The following is a 23673-nucleotide window of genomic DNA, read 5'->3' as shown; positions in this document are numbered from 1 at the left end:
ACATACCTATGGCTAATTCATGCTGATGTTTGGCAGAAACCAACACAATATTGTAAAGCAAATATCCTTCAATTAAAAATAAATAAATTAAATAAATAAAACTCAAAACCTATTGACAACATTTCCATTTAAAAGGTGATGTTTAATTAGAGATTTTAGAATACTTTTCAAAGCTCAGAAGATAAGAGCTCCTACAAACCCTGATGTCTATCTTTCGGACAGTAGTCCCCCTTACACAGTGTCAGGAAAGCTTTATGCACCAAAACACAGGGCTACCTACACACTGTGAGATTTCATCTTCCTCACAAGCCGGTGATGTTCACTGCGCAAGCATAATGATGTCCATGTTATCAGTCAGGTGACTGAGGTTCACGAAAGCTTATTGGAAATCTGCCCAAGGTCATAGATAATAGAACTGAACATGAATAAGAGCAGATCTTTGGGTATAGGTCCAGAATGCTGCACTGGCTGCTGTGGACTGAATGTGTCCCCCTAAAATTCATTCATATGTTGAAATCCCAACCCCCTGTGGGACTGTATAGAGATGAGCCCTTTAAGAAGGTGATTAAAGTTAAATGGGGCTTCCCTCATAGCTCAGTTGGTAAAGAATCTGCCTGCAATGCAGGAGACCTGGGTTCAGTTCCTGGGTTGGGAAGTTCCCCTGGAGAAGGAAATGGTTAACCCACTCCAGTATTCTTGCCTGGAGAATCCCCTGGATAGAGGAGCCTGGTAGGCTACATTTCATGAGACTGCAAGAGTTGGACATGACTTAGAGCTATCTTTCTTTCTTTAAAGTTAAATGGGGCCGTAAAGGTAGTGCCCTGAACCCGTAGACCTAGTTTCCTTACATAAAAAGGAACAGAAACCAGATCTCTCTCTCTCTCTCTGTCTCTCTGCCATGTAAGGACACAGTAGACATCCACAAGCAAGGAAAGGATTCTCATCAGGAACTGAATCAGTTGACCCTGAACTTCTCAGCCTCCGGAACTGTGAATAAAAAATTCCTATTGTTTAAGCCACTCAGACTATGATGTTGTAATGGCAGCTCAGCAGACGAACACCCTGGTGGGAAGGCACTTGTCTTCCCAAAAGTCAAAGACATTCCAGCATCTTTTTGTCCCACAGAATATTTTCAACCTACCAAGGAAAAAACTACATTATCTGCCTTTTCCGGATTATCAGCCACCAATATTTACAATCATTGCATAGACTGGTCTGAGGCCTGCTAGCATTGCACAGAAAATAATGCACAGCCCTCTTACCAATCTAAAAAAGTACTTTGTCACACTATCTTTTTAATGGTAGCTCTTTTTTAAATTTATTTTTTAATTAGAGGAAAATTGCTTTCCAATGTTGTGTTGGTTCCTGCTGTACAACAATGTAAATCAATCATAATCATATGTGTGTGTATACACATATATTCCCTCTGTCTTAAACCTCCCTCCCCTCCCTCATCTCACCCCTCTAGGTTGTCACAGAGTACCAGGCTGGTCTCCCTGTGTTATATAGCAACTTCCCATCAGCTATCTATTTTGCACATGAAGTGAAAGTGAAGTCACTCAGTTGTGTCCGACTCTTTGCGACCCCGTGGACCGTAGCCTACCAGGCTCCTCTGTCCATGGGATTTTTCAGGCAAGGGTATTGGAGTGGGTTGTCATTTCCTTCTCCAGGGGATCTTCCCAACACAGGGTTCGAACTGGGGTCTCCTGCATTGCAGGCAGATGCTTTACCATCTGCGCCACCAGGGAAGCCTGGTGTTTTGCACGTGGTAGTGTATATATGGCAATACTACTTTCCTCATTTGTCCCACCCTCTGCTTCCCTCACTGTGCCACAAGTCTGTTCTCTACATCTTCATCTCCATTACTTGCCTGCAAATAGGTTCATTAGTATCATCTTTCTAGCGTCCATATATATACATTAATATTAATAATTCCCAAATGACTCCCGAAAGGTAACCACTGAGCTTTAGTCCAGTAGTAATCTAGAAAGAACAGGATTCTTGGATTCAGACAGACATGGATTCAAATTCCAGCTTTGATAACTGAAAACCATAGAACCACGTCTTTAGCCTAAACCTCAATTGTGCAGGAATCATAGTTGTGCCTGAGGTTTGGCTTGTACCTAATAGAATTGCAAGATTTAAATGTAATGACACACATCAAATAATTTACTGAGATTCTGGCCCATGATGCATAACCAATAAAATGTTCTTATTGTGCCTTCCCTTGCTTGCTTCCTTCATATACTTTTGTTTCATTTCTTCTCATACCTTGTTTCTATTTCTGCTCTTTTTTTAAAAAAAAAAGCTGTTTTTCTTTTGCCAGTATGTTGTGCAGGTCTTAAAATCTATGGACGAACTCTGTTGTACTTTATATTTCCATAACAGTTTGGATTTTAACACAATGGTTCCACATTATTGTTCAGTCACTAAGTTGTCTGCAACTCTTTGCAATCCCATGGGCTGCAGCACGCCAGGCTTCTCTGTCCTTTACTACCTGGATTTTGCTCAAACTCATGTCCATTGAATTGGTGATGCCATCCAACCATCTCATTCTCTGTCACCCCCTTCTCCTCCTGCCCACAATCTTTCCAAGGATCAGGGTCTTTTCCAGTGAATCTTCTCTTTGCATCAGGTGGCCAGAGTATTGGAGCTTCAGCTTCAGCATCAGTCCTTCCAGGGAATATTCAGGGTTAATTTCCTTTCATATTGACTGGTTTGATCTCCTTACAGTCCAAGGGACTCTCAAGAGTCTTCTCCAGCACCACAGTTTGAAAGCATCAATTCTTTGGCTCTCAGCCTTCTTTATGGTCCAACTCTCACATCCATACATGACTACTGGAAAAGCCATAGCTTTGGCCAGACAGACCTTTGTCAGCAAAGTAATATCTCTGCTTATTAATATGCTGTCCAGGTTTGTCATAGCTTTTCTTCCAAGGAGCAAGCGTCTTCTAATTTCATGGCTGCAGTCAGCGTCTGCCGTGATTTTGGATCCCAAGAAAATAAAATCTTATTTGTTCCTCTAAAGAAATGTGTTATTAAGCATGAACTGGGGCTTCCCTGATAGCTCAGTTGGTAAAGAATCCACCTGCAAGGCAGGAGACCCCGGTTCGATTCCTGGGTCAGGAAGATCCACCAGAGAAGGGATAGACTACCCACTCCAGGATTCTTGGGCTTCCCTTTTGGCTCAGCTTATAAAGAATCCGCTGCAATGCAGGAGTCCTGGGTTTGATCCCTGGGTCAGAAACATCCCCTGCAGAAGGGAAAGGCTACCAACTAGATGGACATGAATTTGAGCAAGCTCCAGGAGTTGGTGATGGATAGGGAGGCCTGGAGTGCTGCAGTCCATGAGGTCGCAAAGAGTGAAACAGGACTGAGTAAATGAACTATATGCCAGTTTGTGTTAAACTTGACATCACTCCTGTTCCCATCTGTTTTGGAGTGAATGTGGGTGTGCACCTAAAGTATATATGTTGAAGCCCTCATCCCCAATGTGGTGGTGGTTAGGTATGGGGCTTTTGGGAAATAATTAAGATTAGATTAAGACATGGAGGGGGAGGGGCCCTCATGAAGGGACTAAAGCCCTTATATAAAGAATAAAAGACATGAGATCATCTTGTTGCTATGTGAGGATAGAGTGTCCTTACATGGCCATCTCTAAAGCAGGAAGAGCCACTCACACCATACATGTGAGCACCTTAATCTTGGACTTCCCAGCCTCCAAAATTGTAAGACACAAATATTTGCTGTTTCAGTCAGAAAACATATATTATTAACCATCAGTCTTCACTAAACAACTTTCCCCTTGATCAGCCAGTTGCTCCAGAGTTACTAGAATCTCGAATATTAACTCTTGGAGAATACAAATTTAATGTCAACCTGAAGCTCAAGATGTGTTTTATGGGGCCCCATGTTTCATGCCATCAGCATATTATAACACTTTGAAAAAAGTTTAAGTAGATATTGGCTTTTGTTGCCGATATCAAGATTTATTGGTTCAAGAGTTATTGATCATGGGCAAATCTTGGCCATTATTATGCCTCGAGGACAAATAAATCTTTATCAGCTGAACATGAATCAATATAATTATGCTTCACTTATGCACATCTTTTTCCTAACCATTTTGGGTTTTCAACCAAATCATGAAATATGAGAGAAACTACTTAGGGAGGCAGTTGTGAGGAATTATGCCAAGAACATTCATGTTTTGGAACAGTGTCAATACTAGCTAAAGCCAACGAGCTCTTGCTGACAGAATTGAGGTAATTTCAGCAAAAGGTAGAAGTTAATTTTTGAAGAAACTGACTCAGATATACAAATTATCAGAAGATAGAGTGAAAGACTTTAGAAATGTAAAGAAATTATAACAATCATATCCTATACTAGAACAGATAGCTTCAAGAGTTCTAGAAAAGGTAAGCCAAAAAAAAGTTCCAAAAAGGCCAGGAAATCTGAATTTATTTTAAATCTTTTTCAGTAATGCTAATATGCAGGCTTCAGGGAACGATTGATTCCTCTGTTAGATGCAAAAAATATCTTTCAATATTTCCTTCTATTAGCATAGGCTAATTTTATGGAGGATTTTTGTGGTTGTTAAACAGCCATCTCACCTTTGGTGAAAATGAAGGCTTTGGCTCTTGATTAGATGACCTCTGATTCTTGCTTATGATCTATTGTAAATCTACTCTAAATCCCAGATATTTTTCCTGTTACAATTCAGCCTGTTTTTGTCTGGAGTTTAAGCCTCCAAATCCTTTTGTGTTTTGATTCTGTCATGTTTGTTCATGACCCTGTTCATCTTTGTTTCATGTGTGCATTTGATCAGCATCCTTCTCTAGCTCCATCCCAGGTACTGATGAAAAGCTGGACCAGAGAGAGTCCTATTGTATCTCCCAAATCTACACTTTTTCCCATAGCTGTTAATACCTAATGTGGCTTCTTTCCAGCCTGTCTCTACATCTTATACACATGCTCTTATGTTAGGCTTTATAAAATGCAAGGCTGAATTTTTTTTAAAAAGATCTTGAATAGGATTTAAGGTGATTTCTAGTTAGCATCAAGCTGCCTGTCAAAACACAGGCACAATATTAATTATGTGGGAGTGTGATTAATATCACGCATACAACTCTGAACTCTTGGATACAGGAAATCTTTCTTCTATTTTCTTTTGTACTGACCCCACAGTAAAATGCAAACTAACTCTGTTTTTAATGCCTTTTGATTTCCAGTTGACCCCACAGATAATTTGAAAACTCACCTAGAGTTGCTGTGACAGTATTACTGATGGAGCCTGGAAAGCCACATGCTGTAGAAGTCTGTCCTTTATCATGTGTTTTTTTTTTTTTGCCCATAATCTAGGTGGACATAGCTAAGCAAATTAAAGCCAATCATGGATAATTTCATAGGATGTAATATCTAGTTCTAAGAATTCATAAAAGAAAACAAAGAGCCCAGAGAGGAAAAAAAAATAGTGATATGCTGTCTTATAATTTTACAACAAAATGTGCTTTCTGTGATGTTCAGAAATCAAAGGATAGTGCCTCAAATGTGGGTGGCGCAGGAACACAGCTCTTAGAAGCGGGCTGCTGTTGGACCATCAGCATGTACAGACTAACGCTCCTAAAGTGCATGCAATAGTGCTGTGGAGGGACACAAACATACCTCACCATTTGCCAAGTGCCACATCGGGGGTTTGCCACATGGCTACATGAACTGGTGTACCAAGTCAGAGAGCAGCTGGGGTGGGAGACGTCTGTAAAGCATCCACAGTAGTTTGCGAGCGTGGCTGTACTACAAGTGATTGGCATCATCATGACAAAATCACAGCCAACTATTACAGCCATAGGTGACAGTCTATCCTTCACACTCTCTTCCTTTCTGCATTGCTTTATGATGTACACAGCACTTTCCCACTTAACTCCTCTAAACGACTTTGTTATATGAGCCCTCTTCCCGTGACATCATTGACTCAATGGACATGAGTTTGAGCAACTCTGAGAGAGAGTAAAGGACAGGGAAGCCTGGTGTGCTGCAGTCCATGGGGCCACAAAGAGTCGGACAGACTGAGCGACTGAACAACAAACCACTTTCACAGAAAACCCTGAGGCTCAGAGTCGTCTGGGGATCTACCGCAGGACTCCAGCTTCTCATGGCAACCCAGGCACTGCCTGGAGCTACTCACTTCAGTCTCCAGCTCTCTCTTCCCTAAAACAATCTCCCTGCTTTTATGCCTAAGGTTTTTCTCTACTTATTCTCCCTATATTTCCAAATGCATCAAAAGCCGTGAAGATGCTCTGCACCGTCTTTGTCATGGTGGTGGCTGGAACTGGATATTTTCTTAGACTCATACCCTGTCTTTCCACCTAACTCCTGGCCCTTCTGGGAAAGAACTTTTATCGTGAGCATCCTATACACAGTGTGCTTTGGATACATGCTTCTTCGGGATGTCAATGTGAAACCTTGCAGAAGCTGTTATTTACAGATATATTTTTAAACTCTCTCTTTAGTCACTTAGCGGTGTGTTGGCCCCTTTGTCCATATTAATGAACCCATAATAGGTCTATAGTCATATATGGACTTGAGAGTTGGACTATAAAGAAAGCTGAGCGCCGAAGAATTGATGCTTTTGAACTGTGGTGTTGGAGAAGACTGTTGAGAGTCCCTTGGACTGCAAGGAGATCCAACCAGTCCCTCCTAAAGGAAATCAGTCCTGAATATTCCCTGGAAGGACTGATGCTGAAGCTGAAGCTCCAATACTTTGGCCACCTGATGCAAAGAGCTGACTCATTTGAAAAGACCCTGATGCTGGGAAAGATTGAAGGCAAGAGGAAAAGGGGACGACAGAGGATGAGATGGTTGCATGGCATCACCGACTCAATGGACATGAGTTTGAGTAAACCCCAGGAGTTGGTGATGGACAGGGAGGCCTGGCATGCTGCAGTCCATGGGGTCGCAAAGAGTCGGATCCGACTGAGCGACTGAACTGAACTGAATTGAATAGGCCATTGCTGTGCTTGGAAATGGATATTTATCCTGTGGTAAAGCAGCAATTAGACTCGAAGTATAGGCCTAGATCTACTGTCAAATTTGTAGGACACCTCTGAGTGTCCTTCCAAGTGTAACAGAGGGAGGAATACCAGAGGAACATCAGGGAACACTGAGACTCCAAGGGGCATGACTAGCGTAATAGAGGGAACACTGCCTTATGAGTTGGAGGCCTGGGTTCTAAAAGTGGCTTTGCTAATACTGTATTATAGGACTTTGGTTGAGACCATTCATTTAGTCTCTAAGTTTCCATTCTTTCATCTGAAAAACAAAGGTTAATGTTACTATGTGAAAGCAGCCCGTGAAGTCCTATAGAAATTTAAGATAAAATTGCCATAGTATACACATTTTATGAAAACCATAATAGTGTATTTCATTTGAAAATGCTGAGTCAGTCTCTTAAAATATACCCCATGAAAGCATTTTTTCGTGCAAACTCCTATCATTCTCTTTGGTCACTATTATAAATCTCAAACAACAAAAATGGAGCAACATGGCATCTTCGTAACAGTCTCAGATCTTAGAGAGAGCGAATGCTAAGGGCTGGATCATCTTTGACTCTACATGACTTTTTCTCACTCACTCGATCATAATTCTGCATTTCATAGGTGATCACGACTCACAGAAGAACTTACCTTCAGTGTGAAGTCATTAAGTATGCACTGTGCATCTGCTGGAAGTTTAATAGGGCTCCCTTTGCCTTTGTTCATGTTCAAGCGGTTGAATTTATATTTCCTCCTCAGCATTCAGAGATGGTTGAAAAGGTGAACACTTGAACAAATGTTTGAGGCAGCAAGTTGAGACATGTCTCCACTTCAGCCCAGGACAGGAGTCACTGCTATGAGAATACTGCACGTGTCACAGGAAGGCATTGCTTGGATGGGGAGGAGAAACCAAACCAATAATGATGGCCCAAGATAAGATCATGTCACCACTGCCTTATAAACAAAAGCTCTTCAGCAAAACCAGTGTCAGCAAAAGGTTCGCTTATTCTTGCTTTACTGAGCATGAAATGGGATTGAAAGGTGGTATTAAACGGATTATTAAACTGAAGAAATGATGTCTTGTGATCTTTCACACCAGAGCCCCTACTTGAGACAGGCATTGTCTCTGTGAAAAAAAAAAAAACTCTCCAAAGGCTCAGGTCCTTTATATGGAACCCAAGTCTCTTAAATGTTAGACTGGAAGTTTTATTTCCCATTTTCATGCTGCACTGTGATTCCTTGGGAGATTACTGTTGCTCTTCATTTATTTTATTCTTATGTCAACATGTAGAAAAGGAATGTTTATGAGAACTTCTAAATTTCACATAGAGAAAACTCTTTCATGTACCAAGAAAGAAAACAATAATTTATCTTAAAGGATATAAAGCCTTTTTTATTTCTAGCATTTTCTCCCCTATTTTTAAAATTTCTTAAAATTTTAACATTAGATTAAACATTAGCAATGTGTTTTAACATTAGATTAAACATTAGCAATGTGTTTAAAACCTTGCTTGGTTTAGGCTTTTGAAAACAAATTATACAATGAAGCCTCACTTATTAAAAGCCTAAAGAACTAGCAGGATCAAATAATCATTATTTCCTATCCTTATGCAAATGAAAATTGACATTCTCATGTAATTAAGAAGACCCAAGCCACAGAATGACATTAGCAACAAATACATACTTTATGGTTTTAGAAAGTTGTAATTATTTTAGTAAACTAAATAAAATTTAAATCTAATATGGTTTCCCAGCCTTCAAAAGAACTCCAAGGTTTAGGCAATATCATCGATGATCACAGATGACACACTCTGAAAAGAGCCTCCCTTTGAGAAGAACTTAAAATCATGGATTTTTTAAAAAGCTTTAAAGGCTTACATGAGATAGTAGGAATGTTAAAAATTCATGCACACGGAAAGCGACTTGAGGAAGAAAACGAAGATATGAGCTAATGACAGAAGCCAGCATATACACTGAGGATGTTTGCTTAAGTTGATCTTGAACTTTATGGTCTCAAGGTGAATGAGAGTTACAGATTAAGGGGGTCTCTCCCAGGATGGTGAATCTAATAGTGATATTTCCAACATAAAGTATAAAGGCAAACAGAAATAATGTAGCCCTTCAACATTTATCCTTAGCCAAGGAAAATTACCTGTCTGCATAAAACAGGAAAATTCATACCTAAAGGGAAATGTTTCCCCCTGAATCTCTGTAATAACATCAGACATCAAACGTGATCACAACCCAGATTCCCACTCTCCAATCATTTATAAACTTCAAGTTGGAAATGTGCTTTATAGGAGTATCAGATTTGAAGATTTCCTCAGTAATTTTGCAGAGACAATTGCAAATCCTCTGTGGAAACTCACCTGCAATCTAAGGTTGGGGAATGTCATAGACAGTATAAAGGAATAATGACCTTATAGTGGAGAACCTAAACATATAAACAAACAAGGCTTCATAAGCAAGACTTCAGATACCAGGATTATCAGAAATATAAAAATGTGTATGTTTAATATGCTTTAAAAAATAAATGGACTTGAAGTATATCCCAGAAGCAAGAAACTATTTTTTTAATGACCAAAGATATTTGTAAAAAAATTAAATAGAACTTCTAGGGAAAAAAAATGTTGAATGGAACTGAAATCAACAGAGAATTAGACACAACTGAAGAGACTGGAAAACTAAGAAATAGATTCAAAGAAAAATATCAGATTGCAGCACAGAGAGGCAAGAAGGTAGAAAATATAAAGCAAAAGTTGAAAAACAGGATCAAACAAGAAGGACTAACATTAGTATAATTGGAGCCCAAGGAGGAGAGAATGTAAAAAGAGGAGAAAATACTAATGCTCAGCATCAGGAAGCCCACAGATCTCAAGCAATAAATACAAAGAAATTCACTCTTTGAAGGGTCATAGTGAAGCTATAAAACACTAAAGGCAAAGAGATTACAAAGAGAAAAAGGCCAATTACAACAAGGGAATGACAGTTATACCGATAACTGATCTCCTAAGTAGAAACAAAGGAAACCAGAAACAGTGCAACAGTATCTTAAAAATATTAAAAGAGAATTAGCCAACCAACAGTTGTACACTCCATGAAAACGCTTTTAAGAGAGAAGTCAAAGATATTGTTAAATAAACAAAAGTAGAGAGAAATCTCTGTCTATGTATCTTTATTAAAGAAATTCAAAAGGATGCACTTCAAGGCAGAGGAAGGTTCCAAATGGAAGGCCTGAGATGTTAGAAGGAATAATGAGCCAGGAAGGTGATACACCTTTTTTCAAGTGACTATATAAAGCAATAAAATAGTATCTTGTAAAGATAGACTAAAATGTACAATTACATCACATAACTCTAAAGCAGTCAGACCATAGAGAGAAAGTGAAAGATTATGGTATTACCTAAAGGCTAGAAAATACATTTATTGTTTTTGAACATTGATCAGTTAAATGTGCATGTAAAATGTGCCTAGGATAGGCATAAAAAGATAAACAGAATAGACAAGGTGTGCATAACTGCTAAACTAATAGAAGTGGAAAATATAATGAGAAAAACACTCAACCTAAAAGAAGACAAAGAAGGAAATTTTTCCAGTAGTCATGTACAGATATGAGAGTTGGACCATAAAGAAGGCTGAGCACCGCAGAAGTGATGCTTTTGAATGTGGTACTGGAGAAGACTCTTGAGAGTCCCTTGGACTGAAAGGAGATCAAATCAATCAGTCCTAAAGGAAATCAACCCTGAAGATTCATTGGAAGGACTGATACTGAAGCTGAAGCTCCAATACTTTGGCCATCTCATGTGAAGAGCTGACTCACTGGAAAAGACCCTGAGCCGGAAAAGATTGAGGGCAAGAGGAGAAGGGGGTGACAGAGGATGAGATGGTTGGATAGCATCACCGACTCAATGGATATGAGTTTGAGTCAACTCTGGGAGATGGTAAAGGACAGGGAATCCTGGCATGCCACCGTCCATGGGGGGTCAAAAAGAATCAGACACAATTTAGTGACTAAATAACAACAAGAAAAGAAGTGGAAATAGAGAGATACAAAATGATAGAAATACATCTAAGTATATTACCTAATTTAAAAAAACTGTAAATGGATCAAATTCCAACCTACAAGACTAAACTGTCAGATTATAGGTAAGTATTGTTTATCAGAGACAACTAAAATTTGAGAAATCAGAGTAATTGCAAGTCAATGGATGAAAATAAAAGGAAACAGGAAAATACAAACAAAAAAAAGAGAGAGGTTAATTCAGCTTTTAAGACAAACTATTTCTAATAATTAAAATGTTAACCACAGAATGATGTGCGTGTGTTAGCCATTCAGTCATGTCCAACTCTTTGTGACCCCCATGGACTGTAGCCCACCAGGCTCCTCGGTCCATGGAATTCTCCAGGCAAGAATACTGGAATGAGTTACCATTTCCTTCTCCAGGAGATCTTCCTGACACAGGGATTGAACCCAAGTCTTCTGAGCCACTTACTGTCTGAGCCACCAGGGAAGCCCATAGAATGGTAGGAGATTCAATTCCACAATCCTCTTCACTAATTGATAGATTTCCCATTGACGCAGCGGTAAAGAATCTGCCTGCAATTTAGGAGACACAGTATATGCAGGTTCGATCCCTGGGAAGATCCCCTGGAGAGGGAAATGGCAATCTACTCCAGTGTTCTTGCATAGAAAAGTCCTCAGACTGATGAGTCTGATGGGCTACAGTCCATGGGATCACAAAGAGTTGAACACAATTGAGTGTGCACATACACACACACACAGTGATCTTAGACTTCCCTTTGTAGAAGGGAGTAAGAATTTAAGGAATCAGAAATATGCTTTTCTAGTATTAAAACTATTATCTTCCCCCATATTTAGATTGAAAATAATTGTAAGCTTTTATTTAAAAGTCAGTTTGTTTAATGTCAACAAAATTAGTCAAATTATGAATTTCTTGTACCTTTTTTCACATTAAATTCTAGAAGATCACACATTTCATCAACAATGTCTTTTTCACAACTGTTTTCATTGTTGTTCAGTTGCCAGGTGAGTCCAACTTTTTGCAATCCCTTGGACTGCAGCACACCATGCCTCCCTGTCTCTCACCATCTCCCAGAGTTTGCCAAAGACCATGTCCATTGAATCGGTGATGTCATCCAACCATCTATCTCATCCTTTGTCGCCCTCTTCTCCTTCTGTGTTCAGTCTTTCCCAGCATCAAGGTCTTTTCCAATGAGTCGGCTGTTCGTATCAGGGGGGCCCAGTACTGGAGTTTAACTTCAGCACCCATCTTTCCAACTTCACAGTGACGGACTGATAGAAAAAAAGCGATTTGTTGTGCCATTAAAAAAAAAAAAAAGGATTTGATTTAAATAGATAATGTTCTAATGCTGGGGAATCTATGAAGTAGACCAACAAGTGGGGAGAGAAGACTGATAAGTAAGCAGTTAGTTGTTTCAAGATTAAGGAAAGTGACCACAGTTTTATCTCAGTCCTTTTTGGTATACAAATCCAGCCTCAAATGAAGCTAAGTATTAAGTTTCCCAAGAGAAAGCTAGTAATGCAGCTCAAACTAAAACTGGAAATTCTCAAAAAGCAAAAAGCAAACAAAAACAAAAAAAAATCCAAAAGAATACATGTATATATATATTTTTTGTTTGTTTTGTTTTGTTTTTTGTTTTTAACAAGTCTCAAATTCAAACATGGTGCAGTGCTTAAGAGCAGAGAAGATACTGCTAAGTGGAAGACATTATCATCAGCTCATTTTGCATTTGTACATTTTGGGTAGCTATGACTGGCCCATTAAGTATCCTCAAAGTAGGATAGCAATTTGCCTGAGAAAAGATGGGGAATGGTAAATGGTGACCTTCTTTTTTAAAATAGATTGATGAACCACATTTTGGGGAGGAAAAAACAAAACACCAGTTTTTCCTTTAATTTGTGATGAATCCTGTCTTGGATGTCCAATTAGAGTACCAACTACAGAATCTTTCAGATTCATCAACTGGAGTGAAATCTGGGTTGCCTGAAGTTTCTGAATTTTGACAAACTGTTTAAGAACAATACTTCTTGAACTACAATAGCAGAATTATCTAATAAAAGACTTCTTGGGGAGAATTAATCTTTAAAGGGAGAATACCTTTTTTCCCATAAAACAACTTTTACCCTTCATAATGCAAAATGAATTTTATATTATTAGAAAAGGGAATTGTGTACCAATGGATAAAGGGGTTCTGGCTAAACCAACCCAGCAGGATTCTTGCTGAAGACAGTCCAGGGTGATCAGACAACACCTGGGTGATAGAGGGTGGGAACCTGATCAGATATCAGGAGTCAGGGATTCTGGTTAAACCGACTTGGTGGGAGTCCTTGCTAAAATTAGATTTTACAAGGAGTGCAGAGAGGGAGGTTTAGGAGCCTGACTAAGGTTTGATCAAGCAACAAAGTTTTGTTGCACCTTGATCTCAGACTTCTAGGCTCCATAGCTGTGAGACAATACATTTCTATTTTTAAGCCCCCCAGTCTGCGGTACTTTGTTACAGCTGCTCCGGCACATTAATAGAATACATCTAGATGGTAAGCTTCTTCAGAGCAGAAACTGAATGTCATGTTTAACTCTAAGGCTTAGCAGTCCACGTTCTACTCAGATTTAACTGCCGTTTAGATCTTCTTTTATTGCTGTTTAGTCGCTAAGTCATGCCCAACTCTTCGTGGCGCCCCATAGCCAGCCAGGCTCATGTGGGTACACTTTATCTGAGTGTTATTTTTTCATGTTTTGCTTTTTCATACTAAAAGCTATGACATACCTAGAAAGCATATTAACCCTGCAAAGAGTTGGACATGACTTAGCGACTGAACAATGACATTTTTTCAGTATGAAGCAACTAGACAAGGAGCCATTGAAACATCTGAGGACTTAATTTGCAGGGTTAAATTATTTGTAGGAGTCAGAAAATGGCTGTGCTATGTCATAAGCAATCTGGACCCAGCGTCACAGACTGACATTCATTTTACTGGCTTCAGCTTTATGCCAACATGAAAATGTCCTTAATGCTATTTCTCTTTCACTTGCTGTGCCATTTAGGTGATTGAGCCCAATTTACAGGGAGGGAAATCTCTCCTCTGAATCCAATTCATGGGACCCCCATGAATTGCACTGAGCCCATATATGACTTTGTCTATGTCTTTATGCTATATGTTAGAGGTGTTTTTAATCTGCTTTGTTGAAGAAGGTGGGTACCTGGGTCAAGTACCTCTTTGAAAAATTACTAATTATACTCTGATAATTTATTGAAAGGAGGGAGAATAATGTGGGGAGCTTTGGCAACCTGCATGAATAGAATTGATGATAGAGGGCAAACCATGCTATGAATAGCCTTGGAAGTGGAATATATTTGAATGGGATTAAAGATATTTATCAGCAGTAAGGGTGACAGTTCACAATGTGACTTGCTTGGCTGTTCAGCTACCTAAATATGATGAGATCCCTCTAATGCCACTTCCACTGCTAATCTCAGAACTCATAGTGTAATTGCCCACAAGCAATAAGATTATCATTAAAAACCAACTTCAGCAAAAAAAAGAAAGACACAAGAATGTGAGCAGAAATGCAAAGTTTGAAAATAAATCTGAGAAATGAGAATGCAGGATTTGGAACTGCCTAAAGTGTATTTTCAGATGCCATCGCTCTAATCTATCTGTATATAGAGAGATAGATTGGCAACTTTTTAAAGCTTTTATACATCACTGCCCTCTTGTATGTAATGTATTTATATTATATATATATATATATCAATATATATATCAATATAAAACCTTAAACAATAAGGTTTTAAATCTGTAAAAGTGAACACAGTGCAGGAAGTAACTGAACTAGTTGTTCCAATTATTTGTTGCTGTATAAAACATCATCCCAAAAACTAAGTGGCAAAAACAATACTATCTCTTACGGTCTTGGGTTTGAGGGGGTTCAGCCAGGGTTTCTCACCTGGGGTCTGTCATGTGCTTGTGACCAGACAGTGGCTAAAAACTGGAGTCACCTCACAGGACTTCTCACCCAAGTATCTGGCAGTTGACTTTGGCTGTCCACTGAGTTCTTAGCTGGGACTTTCAGCTGGAACACCTAGAGTGACCTCTACTTCCTCATTGTGGCTCAGCTGGTAAAGAATCTGCCTGCAATGCCGGACACCTGGGTTTGATCCCTGGGTTGGGAAGATCCCCTGGAGAAGGGAAAGGCTACCCACTCCAGTATTCTGGCATGGAGAATTCCATGGACTGTATAGTCTATAGGGTTGCAAAGAATCAGACATGACTGAGCGGCTTTCACTTCCTCATTGTGTCATAGGGGTTATAGGAGCCCAAATGCCAGGTGAGAAGGTAGAAGCATCACTTTTACAACCTACTCTCAGAAGTTGTATAGTATCTCTTCCTTTATAAGTCACAAGCCCATCTGTGTTCAAGGGGTGGAAACAGGCCCCACTTCTCAATGAGAAGAGAAACATCACTTTGTAAGTACTTTGAGAGAACTTCCTTGAAAGTGAAAGTGTGAAAGTGTTACATGCTCAGTCGTGTCCAACTCTTTGTGACCCTATAGACAGTAGCCCATCAGGCTCGTCTAGCCATGGAATTCTCCAGGCAAGAATACTGGAATGGGTAGCCATTCCCTTCCCCAGGGGATCTTTCCACTCCCTTGAAATAAACTATCTTCATTAAATTCCACCAACATTTCTTAAATCTTGATTCTGTCCTAGACACTTAAATCTCTACCCCTACCTCCCACTGCAACCCAAGTTTTAGAGGATACAAATACCAATAGTCCTGACCCTCAGAGAATTTATAATCTAGAAAAGTACAAAAGTACAAGGAGGAAAGGGAAAGATATAAGACATATACATAACTATTAATTAAGAGAGCCCTGGAAACATGGTATCAGAAGATCCCAGTTTAGCCAAAGCTTTCCATTAACTGGTGCATAATTTCTGGCAAGTCACTAAATCTCTTTACACTAGTTGCTTCATAATAAACACTAATTTCCTTCCTCGCAATAAAAGTGTCTTCTTCATGGAGCTTTTCCTTAAAAATACATGATATGGTTCATGTAAAGTGCTTAACATGGCTCCTGGTACACCGCAAGCACTCAACAAATGTTCATTCCATTATGATAGCGTGGCAGTGGTGGTAGGGGAGGTGGGAATGCTTTGTAAAGTGTGAAGTCTTAGATCAACATAAGGTATTTCCATTCATAACAGACAGAATATAGAACATCCTATTGAAACCTGCAATTCTCTGCTCAGCTACAAGCTCCCCAAATACTACCTTTTTACTGTTTCCAGAGACTCTGAGGGCTTCCTTACTCCATCCCACCCCCTTTCCTGACCACTCAGAGCCCAGTTCGAAGACCATCTCAGCTCTAAATTAGCCTAACTCCGTAAGGCCAAATAGGTAACCCCAAACCATATTCCCTTCACACTTCATCTACACGAGGACACCAGGGATGCTGTTGTCTTACCCACGTTTGCATCCCCAGTGCCTGCAATAGTACCTGCTCACGATGCATGTAGATGTGACTCGGTGTTAACGCAGATGGTGGTGTTAATGAGAATCCAAGGAAGGAGATGTGTGGCACGCATTATGGATGGAGCCCTGACCTTGGACCAGATTTCAGTTATATCTCTGACTTTTCTGAACTCGCTGTTTGACTGGGCACTTGACCTTTAACCTACCCTGCTGAACTGTTGTTTTCTCATCTGGAAAATGGTAATTGACAGCCAAAGATAATTGTGGTGTGCTACAAAGTCTTCACAACTCTGTCAGGAAGATATCATTAACAGATGAGGAAATCCACATTCACAGAGCTTCAGCATCACACGGCTTATATGTGCTATTGCAAGGTCTATCCACCTGAAAGGCCCAAGTTCAAGGCTGCTTTACCACACGGTAGCTTATTGGAACAGATACAATCCTGTTTCTTATGGCTCTGAATTCCATAATGTCATCACACATTTCCTCTTCTTTCCCTCCTATTCTCTGCTTGTCACATGAAAGACGTTCTAAATTTACCCTGTTCTATTATTTACTGTTATTCAAGCCTGGACTATCAACCCAGTGGAAGCCAAAGCTATTACTCTTCCTCTTAATTTTCTCCCCAAAATGCAGCTGCCAGACCCAACAGGAGTGCTCAGCAGTGATTTACTGCAGTTTAAGCAGGTTTCAAGTGGCTAAGAGTCAGGCCATAGGAGCCGGATAAGACCTAGGCAAAAAACACATCACAAGATACTTTTCAGTTTTATTTTTCTGTTGGACTCTTGTCCCAAGGCAAACTTTTAGGCATTTTAGCAGCTTTTTGGTAAATATTTTTTAAATTCTAGATAATCCTGTTATGAAATAAACTAGACCAAGGTTACTCAGCCTTGGCACTCTTGCCACTTTGGGCTGGATAATTCTTTGTTGTTGCAGGCTGTCCTGGGAATCACAGGGTATTGACACCATGCCTGGTTTTTAGCAAAGCAGGGGTAGAGGAGGGTAGCACTGGATACCAGTAGCACGGTCACTCTCAGTCTTGAAAATCCAAAATGTCTGCAGATATTGCAAATGTGCCCTGGGCATTAAATACCCAACCCCTCCACTCCACTTTTGAACTAGACTAAATGGGATAGGTGGGCTAAATCTCATTCCTTACATTACAGAGTCCAGTTTCACATCAAAGACATTTTTACCCAATGAAGTTAGAAACTATGATGTCAACTGAGGAAGATTTCTTCTCGCTGGGACCCTCAGGCTCACCCCTCCCTGGTAAGCCACCATCCAGGGCTTCATCAGGACTGCGATACACAGTCCTTCAAAAGCCGAAGCTGCAAAAGCAGTGTTATGGTTTTGTTCCACCAAAGTGTCCCTGAAATTCAAACCTACGTGTTTATCAAGATGTATTCCCCTGTCACCGTGATTACCTGCATCGTCTTGAACGGCAAAGAAAAGACAAGGAGTGATTGAGTGGGGTTTTTTTTCTGTTTGTGTATTGTACCTGAGTTCTGTCTTAGTCTGCTTCCTAAATAGAATAATCAATGCCATTATCTCTTCCTCCCTCGTCTAAATCACATCAGGACTGTACAGTAGATCGATAGTTACAACAAAGAAGGCCGAAGCTCTCATTCCAGGGGGACTCATTACTCTGCAGCCCAGGACCTGGTATGGATCCCAGTAAGGTTATCTACTCTAACGTAGGAGTTAACAACAGCTGTCGGTTATTAATACCGCACCGCGACCCCACCGTAACTGGCTGCCTGTGTGCAGAGAGCACGTCCGAAAACAAACCAGCCAGCTTCCTTCTTTCCCATCATCCTCTGGTTTCCACTTTCTCTTTGTATTGTTTTAAATGGTCTTCTCTAGCCCTGTGAAATGTTTGGAACTTCATTGAGATTCTTAACCAGTGCAGGTGGCCTATAACCATTCTCAAGTCTGCTGCAGTATTACAAAGACTAATTAAAATAAATTCAGGTCTTAAATTAGCCCTTTCGGTAACATTTAGTGCTTAAGTCGCTGGGCAATAAAATATATAATTTGGTTAAGCTGGAGAGAACAGTATTTTTAGAATTGTATTTCCTGAGCAGCCATTAAAAGGAGAGTAAAATAAAACTGATTATGCACCCACTTATCACTTTTTCCAATAGCAGTTGTGTTTTCTGTGGTTCCTCCTCACTTTGGGGCCATCCTGTCTGATTGTCATTAGACACTAGCCTGTCTGCAGTGTGAGATAAAGCAATGTCAATGACAAATCACACAACAAACCTTTTTTTTAGTGGAAAGGACTGATGCTGAACCTGAAACTCCAACACTTTGGCCACCTGATGGAAAGAACTGACTCAATTGAAAAGACCCTGATGCTGGGAAAGATTGAAGGAGGGAGGAAAGGGGATGACAGAGGATAAGATGGTTGGATGGCATCACCGACTTGATAGACATGAGTTTGAGTAAGCTCCTGGAGTTGGTGATGGACAGGAAAGCCTGGCATGCTGCAGTCCATGGGTTCACAAAGAATCAGACACGACTGAGCGACTGAACTGAACTGACTGGTCATTACCATCTCCAAGTTCTCCAAGATTCTGCAGCTTCCAGTGTTCAGCAGACAGATTTTTGTTATGTAAGCTCTGTAACTCAGGGAACACCAAAATTATGCTTTCCTGCCTCCTATTCTTCAAATCCCTTATATGGATTGTCTTTTTTTTGTCTGCCAGTGTGATATTTTAGCATTTTCACTCTATGGCTGGAATTCAATAAAGTTTCACCTACTTCTGTGTATCCCTTTGTGTTAGAGTTTCCCATAGACTTACTTCAAAGGCCTAAACTTTGTTTTTTCAAAGAAGAGATTCATTTTTTTAATTAAAAAAAATCTTTATTGAACATCTGCTGTATGCATAGAGCTCAAATTCTAACCTAAGGATGTTTATTGTTCTTCTGGGCTTATTTTAAAGAAAAATATAGCAAAGAACAGAAGCACCATGATATTTTTATACCTATATGCAATTCTCCAGATAAAAAAGTAAAAAAAGGTGAAAGTAGCTCAGTGGTATCCAAATCTTTGTGATCCCATGGACAGAGGCCTGCCAGGCTCCTCTGTCCGTGGAATTCTCCAGGCAAGAATACTGGAGTGGGTTGCCATTTCCTTCTCCAGGAGATCTTTCCCACCCAGAGACTGAACCCAGGTCTCCCATGCTGCAGGCAGATTCTTTACCCTCTGAGCCACCAGGGAAGCCCAAGAATACTGGAGTGGGTAGCCTATCCCTTCTCCAGGGGATCTTCCCAGCCCAGGAATCGAACCCAGGTCTCCCATATTGCAGGCAGAGTCTTTACCCTCTGAGCCATCAGGGAAACCCAAGAATACTGGAGTGGGCAACCTATCCCTTCTCCAGAGGATCTTCCCAGACCAGGAATTGAACCAGGGTCTCCTGCACTGCAGGTGGATAGGTCAATATTTTTAATATTGACCAGCCAAGTTTTTGGTTTATTTGTTATTTTCTTTTTGGGGGACATGCTTTTTCACCCTGATAACTGCCACCCGTGAGCAGATTCATTCAATCTATTGGAAGTTATGCCGTTTGTTGTCCTTGGAGCACTGGACCTCAGGGGACCTCTCCTTTTCTGTCACCTTGGTAAAATATGATATGAGAACACAGAGGCTTAATCCAGCTGCAGCTTCCAAACCCACAAAAGTCAGAGCAGTTTGTATATCTACCACCACCAAAATGCTTCGGACACAGGACTGGAAAGCTCTAGATCTCTGAAACGTTAGATTGTTTCAGACCCTTGAAGAGACAACTCTATTTCCAGGCCATCTGGTTGATGACTGGGCTGTTGGCAAACTTTGGAATTCAGGCCATTAAGAAAAACGTTTTAAGTTGTGGAATGTTAAAACATTGCCTCTTACAAACTGTATTTAAAAGAAAGACACCCTCCTTCTTACAGTATTGAGTTCATTTGTACTTGATTTTATATGTGATACTACTTTTATGGAAAATAACTGGCATTGTATTTATGTGTTCTGTTTACTGTTTGACCTTAATTATTTAACAGCAATTTTTCTTCTTTGTTTTTCCTATGTTTTTATTCCTGTTCCATTGCTATTTATACTATACCTCTTTAAAGTTCAAAGACACTGCTTTGTGCTACAATATTTTCCTTTGTGATTCAGCCCTAGCCTCCTTCCCATTCTCTTAAATATAAACGAAGTAGCAATAATAAAGTCCCCTGTGCCTTCTTAACTGTTTCCTGGGATGCCTGATGCTGGGTAGACTCTGCGGTTTCTCTCCACCAGCTGCCCAGCTCTGGTGTTGAAAGCATGAGCCACTCTCACTTTTATTTTTTTGCAGATGAAAAGTATTTTTACTATTAGACACTATTCTACAATTTCTCCAAGGCCTTTTCTAATTAATCATCTGGTACCTGCCCTGGTGTTAAAAGATACTCCCAGCCTTCCTATGGTGAGCAAGTAGATTAATGGGGAAAGGCTTGTTTTGGGGGGTATTTGTTTAATTCCTGCGTGAACATTTTGATTCAAGAATAATTTATATCCCTTTCTAATTTCTACTGTAGTTTTCTGCTGGGGACCTATTCTTCTTAAGTTGCAATTAGAGGAAATTGTGTGTGTTTATATATAAATATCATGAATTCATACATGTTAAACAGACTACATTTAGGAGTACTTGGAGTAAGAATATTTTCTATTCCCTGTTGTTCAGCTCTCTCTTGCTTCAGAGTAACAATCAGTAGGGGAATGTTGGGGAATACCCATAGTCTTTTTAATTATTATGGTTAATTTTTTTAAATTAAAAGCTGTCAGCATTATTTACATAGGGAATGTCCAATGAGCTGGAAGACTGAGAAAAATTGTGATTTCATAACAATAGCTTAATTCACCTGGCTGAAACTGTATGCCCCTCTACCATGGTTTTTAGGTTTGTTTTTTTGTTGCTGTAGAATTTTTCAGACATTTGAAGGTTTCTAGGATGTAACCTTTTTTTGGTCTTTCTTTCTTCTTATTATTATAATTTTATTTTTTCTTTAAGCAGAATTCCAGTGTGAGCTATTGACTGAGCTATGCCTCTGTTCACTTGCACCAGACCAATACTAATTAGAGGCTGTTTAATAAATTGGGAATGTGTTACCTGCAGCTTTTTGACCTTTGTTTCCCTACTGTCTCCCATTAATCCCCTTGCCCTCTGGTGCTCCCTCTAAACTTTGGGAATTCACTGATTCTGGTTCATTTTGTGAACCTTCTGAGCCTGTTCGAGCCCTTTAGGAGATTTCCTCGTGCTAATAACCATCTGTCACTGCCCGTGTTTTACGGCTGCAGCTCATGCTGCTGGAGACCAAGGCAGGGCCCTAAGCATACTGCTTCTATCTTTAAATCAAAGTGTGATCGTTAAGTAACATACCCCCAACATCTTTGTCGTATAAAACTGCAAAGTTACATTAGGTGTAGCACTTTAACCTTTGCCGTATTGAAGAGGTAATGATATCAGAGTTTGGCTTCCATCCCTCAAGGACCCATAAATATGCTGTGTGGATGCTAGCTTATAGATCACGCACGGGCTTACGATATGTACTCCAGCTTTCTTGCCTCTGTTCCTTTAAAAACAAGGCAACTGGTAAATCATGCCCCTCATGGACAATCCTACACCTCACCTCTTCAGGTTCTTCTAACCATGTTGGCATTCAAAGGAAGGATGACTGGCTGCCCACTCCTTCAGTCAGTTCAGTTCAGTCACTCAGTCGTGTCCGACTCTTTGCGACCTCGTGGACTGCAGCACGCCAGGCCTCCCTTTCCATCACCAACTCCTGGAGTTTACTCAAACTCATGTCAGTGATGCCATCCAATCATCTCATCCTCTGTCATCCCCTTCTCCTCCAGTCTTCAATCTTTCCCAGTGTCAGGGTCTTTTCAAACGAGTCAGTTTTTCACATCAGGTGGCCAAAGTATTGGAGTTTCAGTTTCAGCATCAGTCCTTCCAATGAATATTCAGGACTGATTTCCTTTAGGATGGACTGGTTGGATCTTCTTGCAGTCCAAGGGACTCTCAAGAGTCTTCTCCAACACCACAGTTCAAAAGCATCAATTCTTCGATGCTCAGCTTTCTTTATAGTCCAACTCTCACATCCATATATGACTCTTGGAAAAACCATAGCTTTGACTAGACAGACTTTTGTTGGCAAAGTCATGTCTCTGCTTTTTAATATGCTGTCTAGGTTGGTCATAGCTTTTCTTCCAGGGAGCAAGCGTCTTTTAATTTCATGGCTGCAGTCACCATCTGCAGAGATTTTGGAGCCCCCAAAAATAAAGTCTGTCACTGTTTCCACTGTTGCCCCGTCTATTTGCCATGAAGTGATGCTAAGATGCCATGATCTTAGTTTTCTGAACGTTGAGTTTTAAGCCAACTTTTTGACTCTCCTCTTTCATTTTCATCAAGAGGCTCTTTAGTTCTTCACTTTCTGCCATAAGGATGGTGTCATCTGCATATCTGAGGTTGTTGATGTTTCTCCCGGCAATCTTGATTCCAGCTTGTGCTTCATCCAGCCCAATGTTTCTCATGATGTCCTCTGCATATAAGTTTAATAAGCAGGATAACAATATACAGCCTCGACACACTCCTTTCCTGATTTGGAACCAGTGTGTTGTTCCATGTCCAGTTCTAACTGTTGCTTCCTGACCTGCATATAGGTTTCTCAAGAGGCAGGTCAAGTCGTCTGATATTCCCATCTCTTTCAGAATTTTCCACAGTTTATTGTGATCCACACAGTCAAAGGCTTTGGTGTAGTCAATAAAGCAGAAATAGATGTTTTTCTGGAACTCTTGCTTTTTAGATGATCCAGTGGATGTTAACAATTTGATCTCTGGTTCCTCTGCCTTGTCTAAATCCAATTTGAACATCAGGAAGTTCATGGTTCACGTACTGTTGAAGCCTGGCTTGGAGAATTTTGAGCATTACTTTGCTAGCGTGTGAGATGAGTATAATTGTGTGGTAGTCTGAGCATTCTTTGGCATTGTCTTTCTCTGGGATTGGAATGAAAACTGACCTTTTCTAATCCTGTGGCCACTGCTGAGTTTTCCAAATTTGCTGACATATTGAGTGCAGCACTTTCACAGCATCATCT

This window comes from Bison bison, unplaced genomic scaffold (genome assembly GCF_000754665.1).
Source record: "Bison bison bison isolate TAMUID 2011002044 unplaced genomic scaffold, Bison_UMD1.0 scf7180017864483, whole genome shotgun sequence".
In the NCBI taxonomy this organism is placed as follows: Eukaryota; Metazoa; Chordata; class Mammalia; order Artiodactyla; family Bovidae; genus Bison; species Bison bison.
This window is presented reverse-complemented; position numbering follows the sequence as displayed.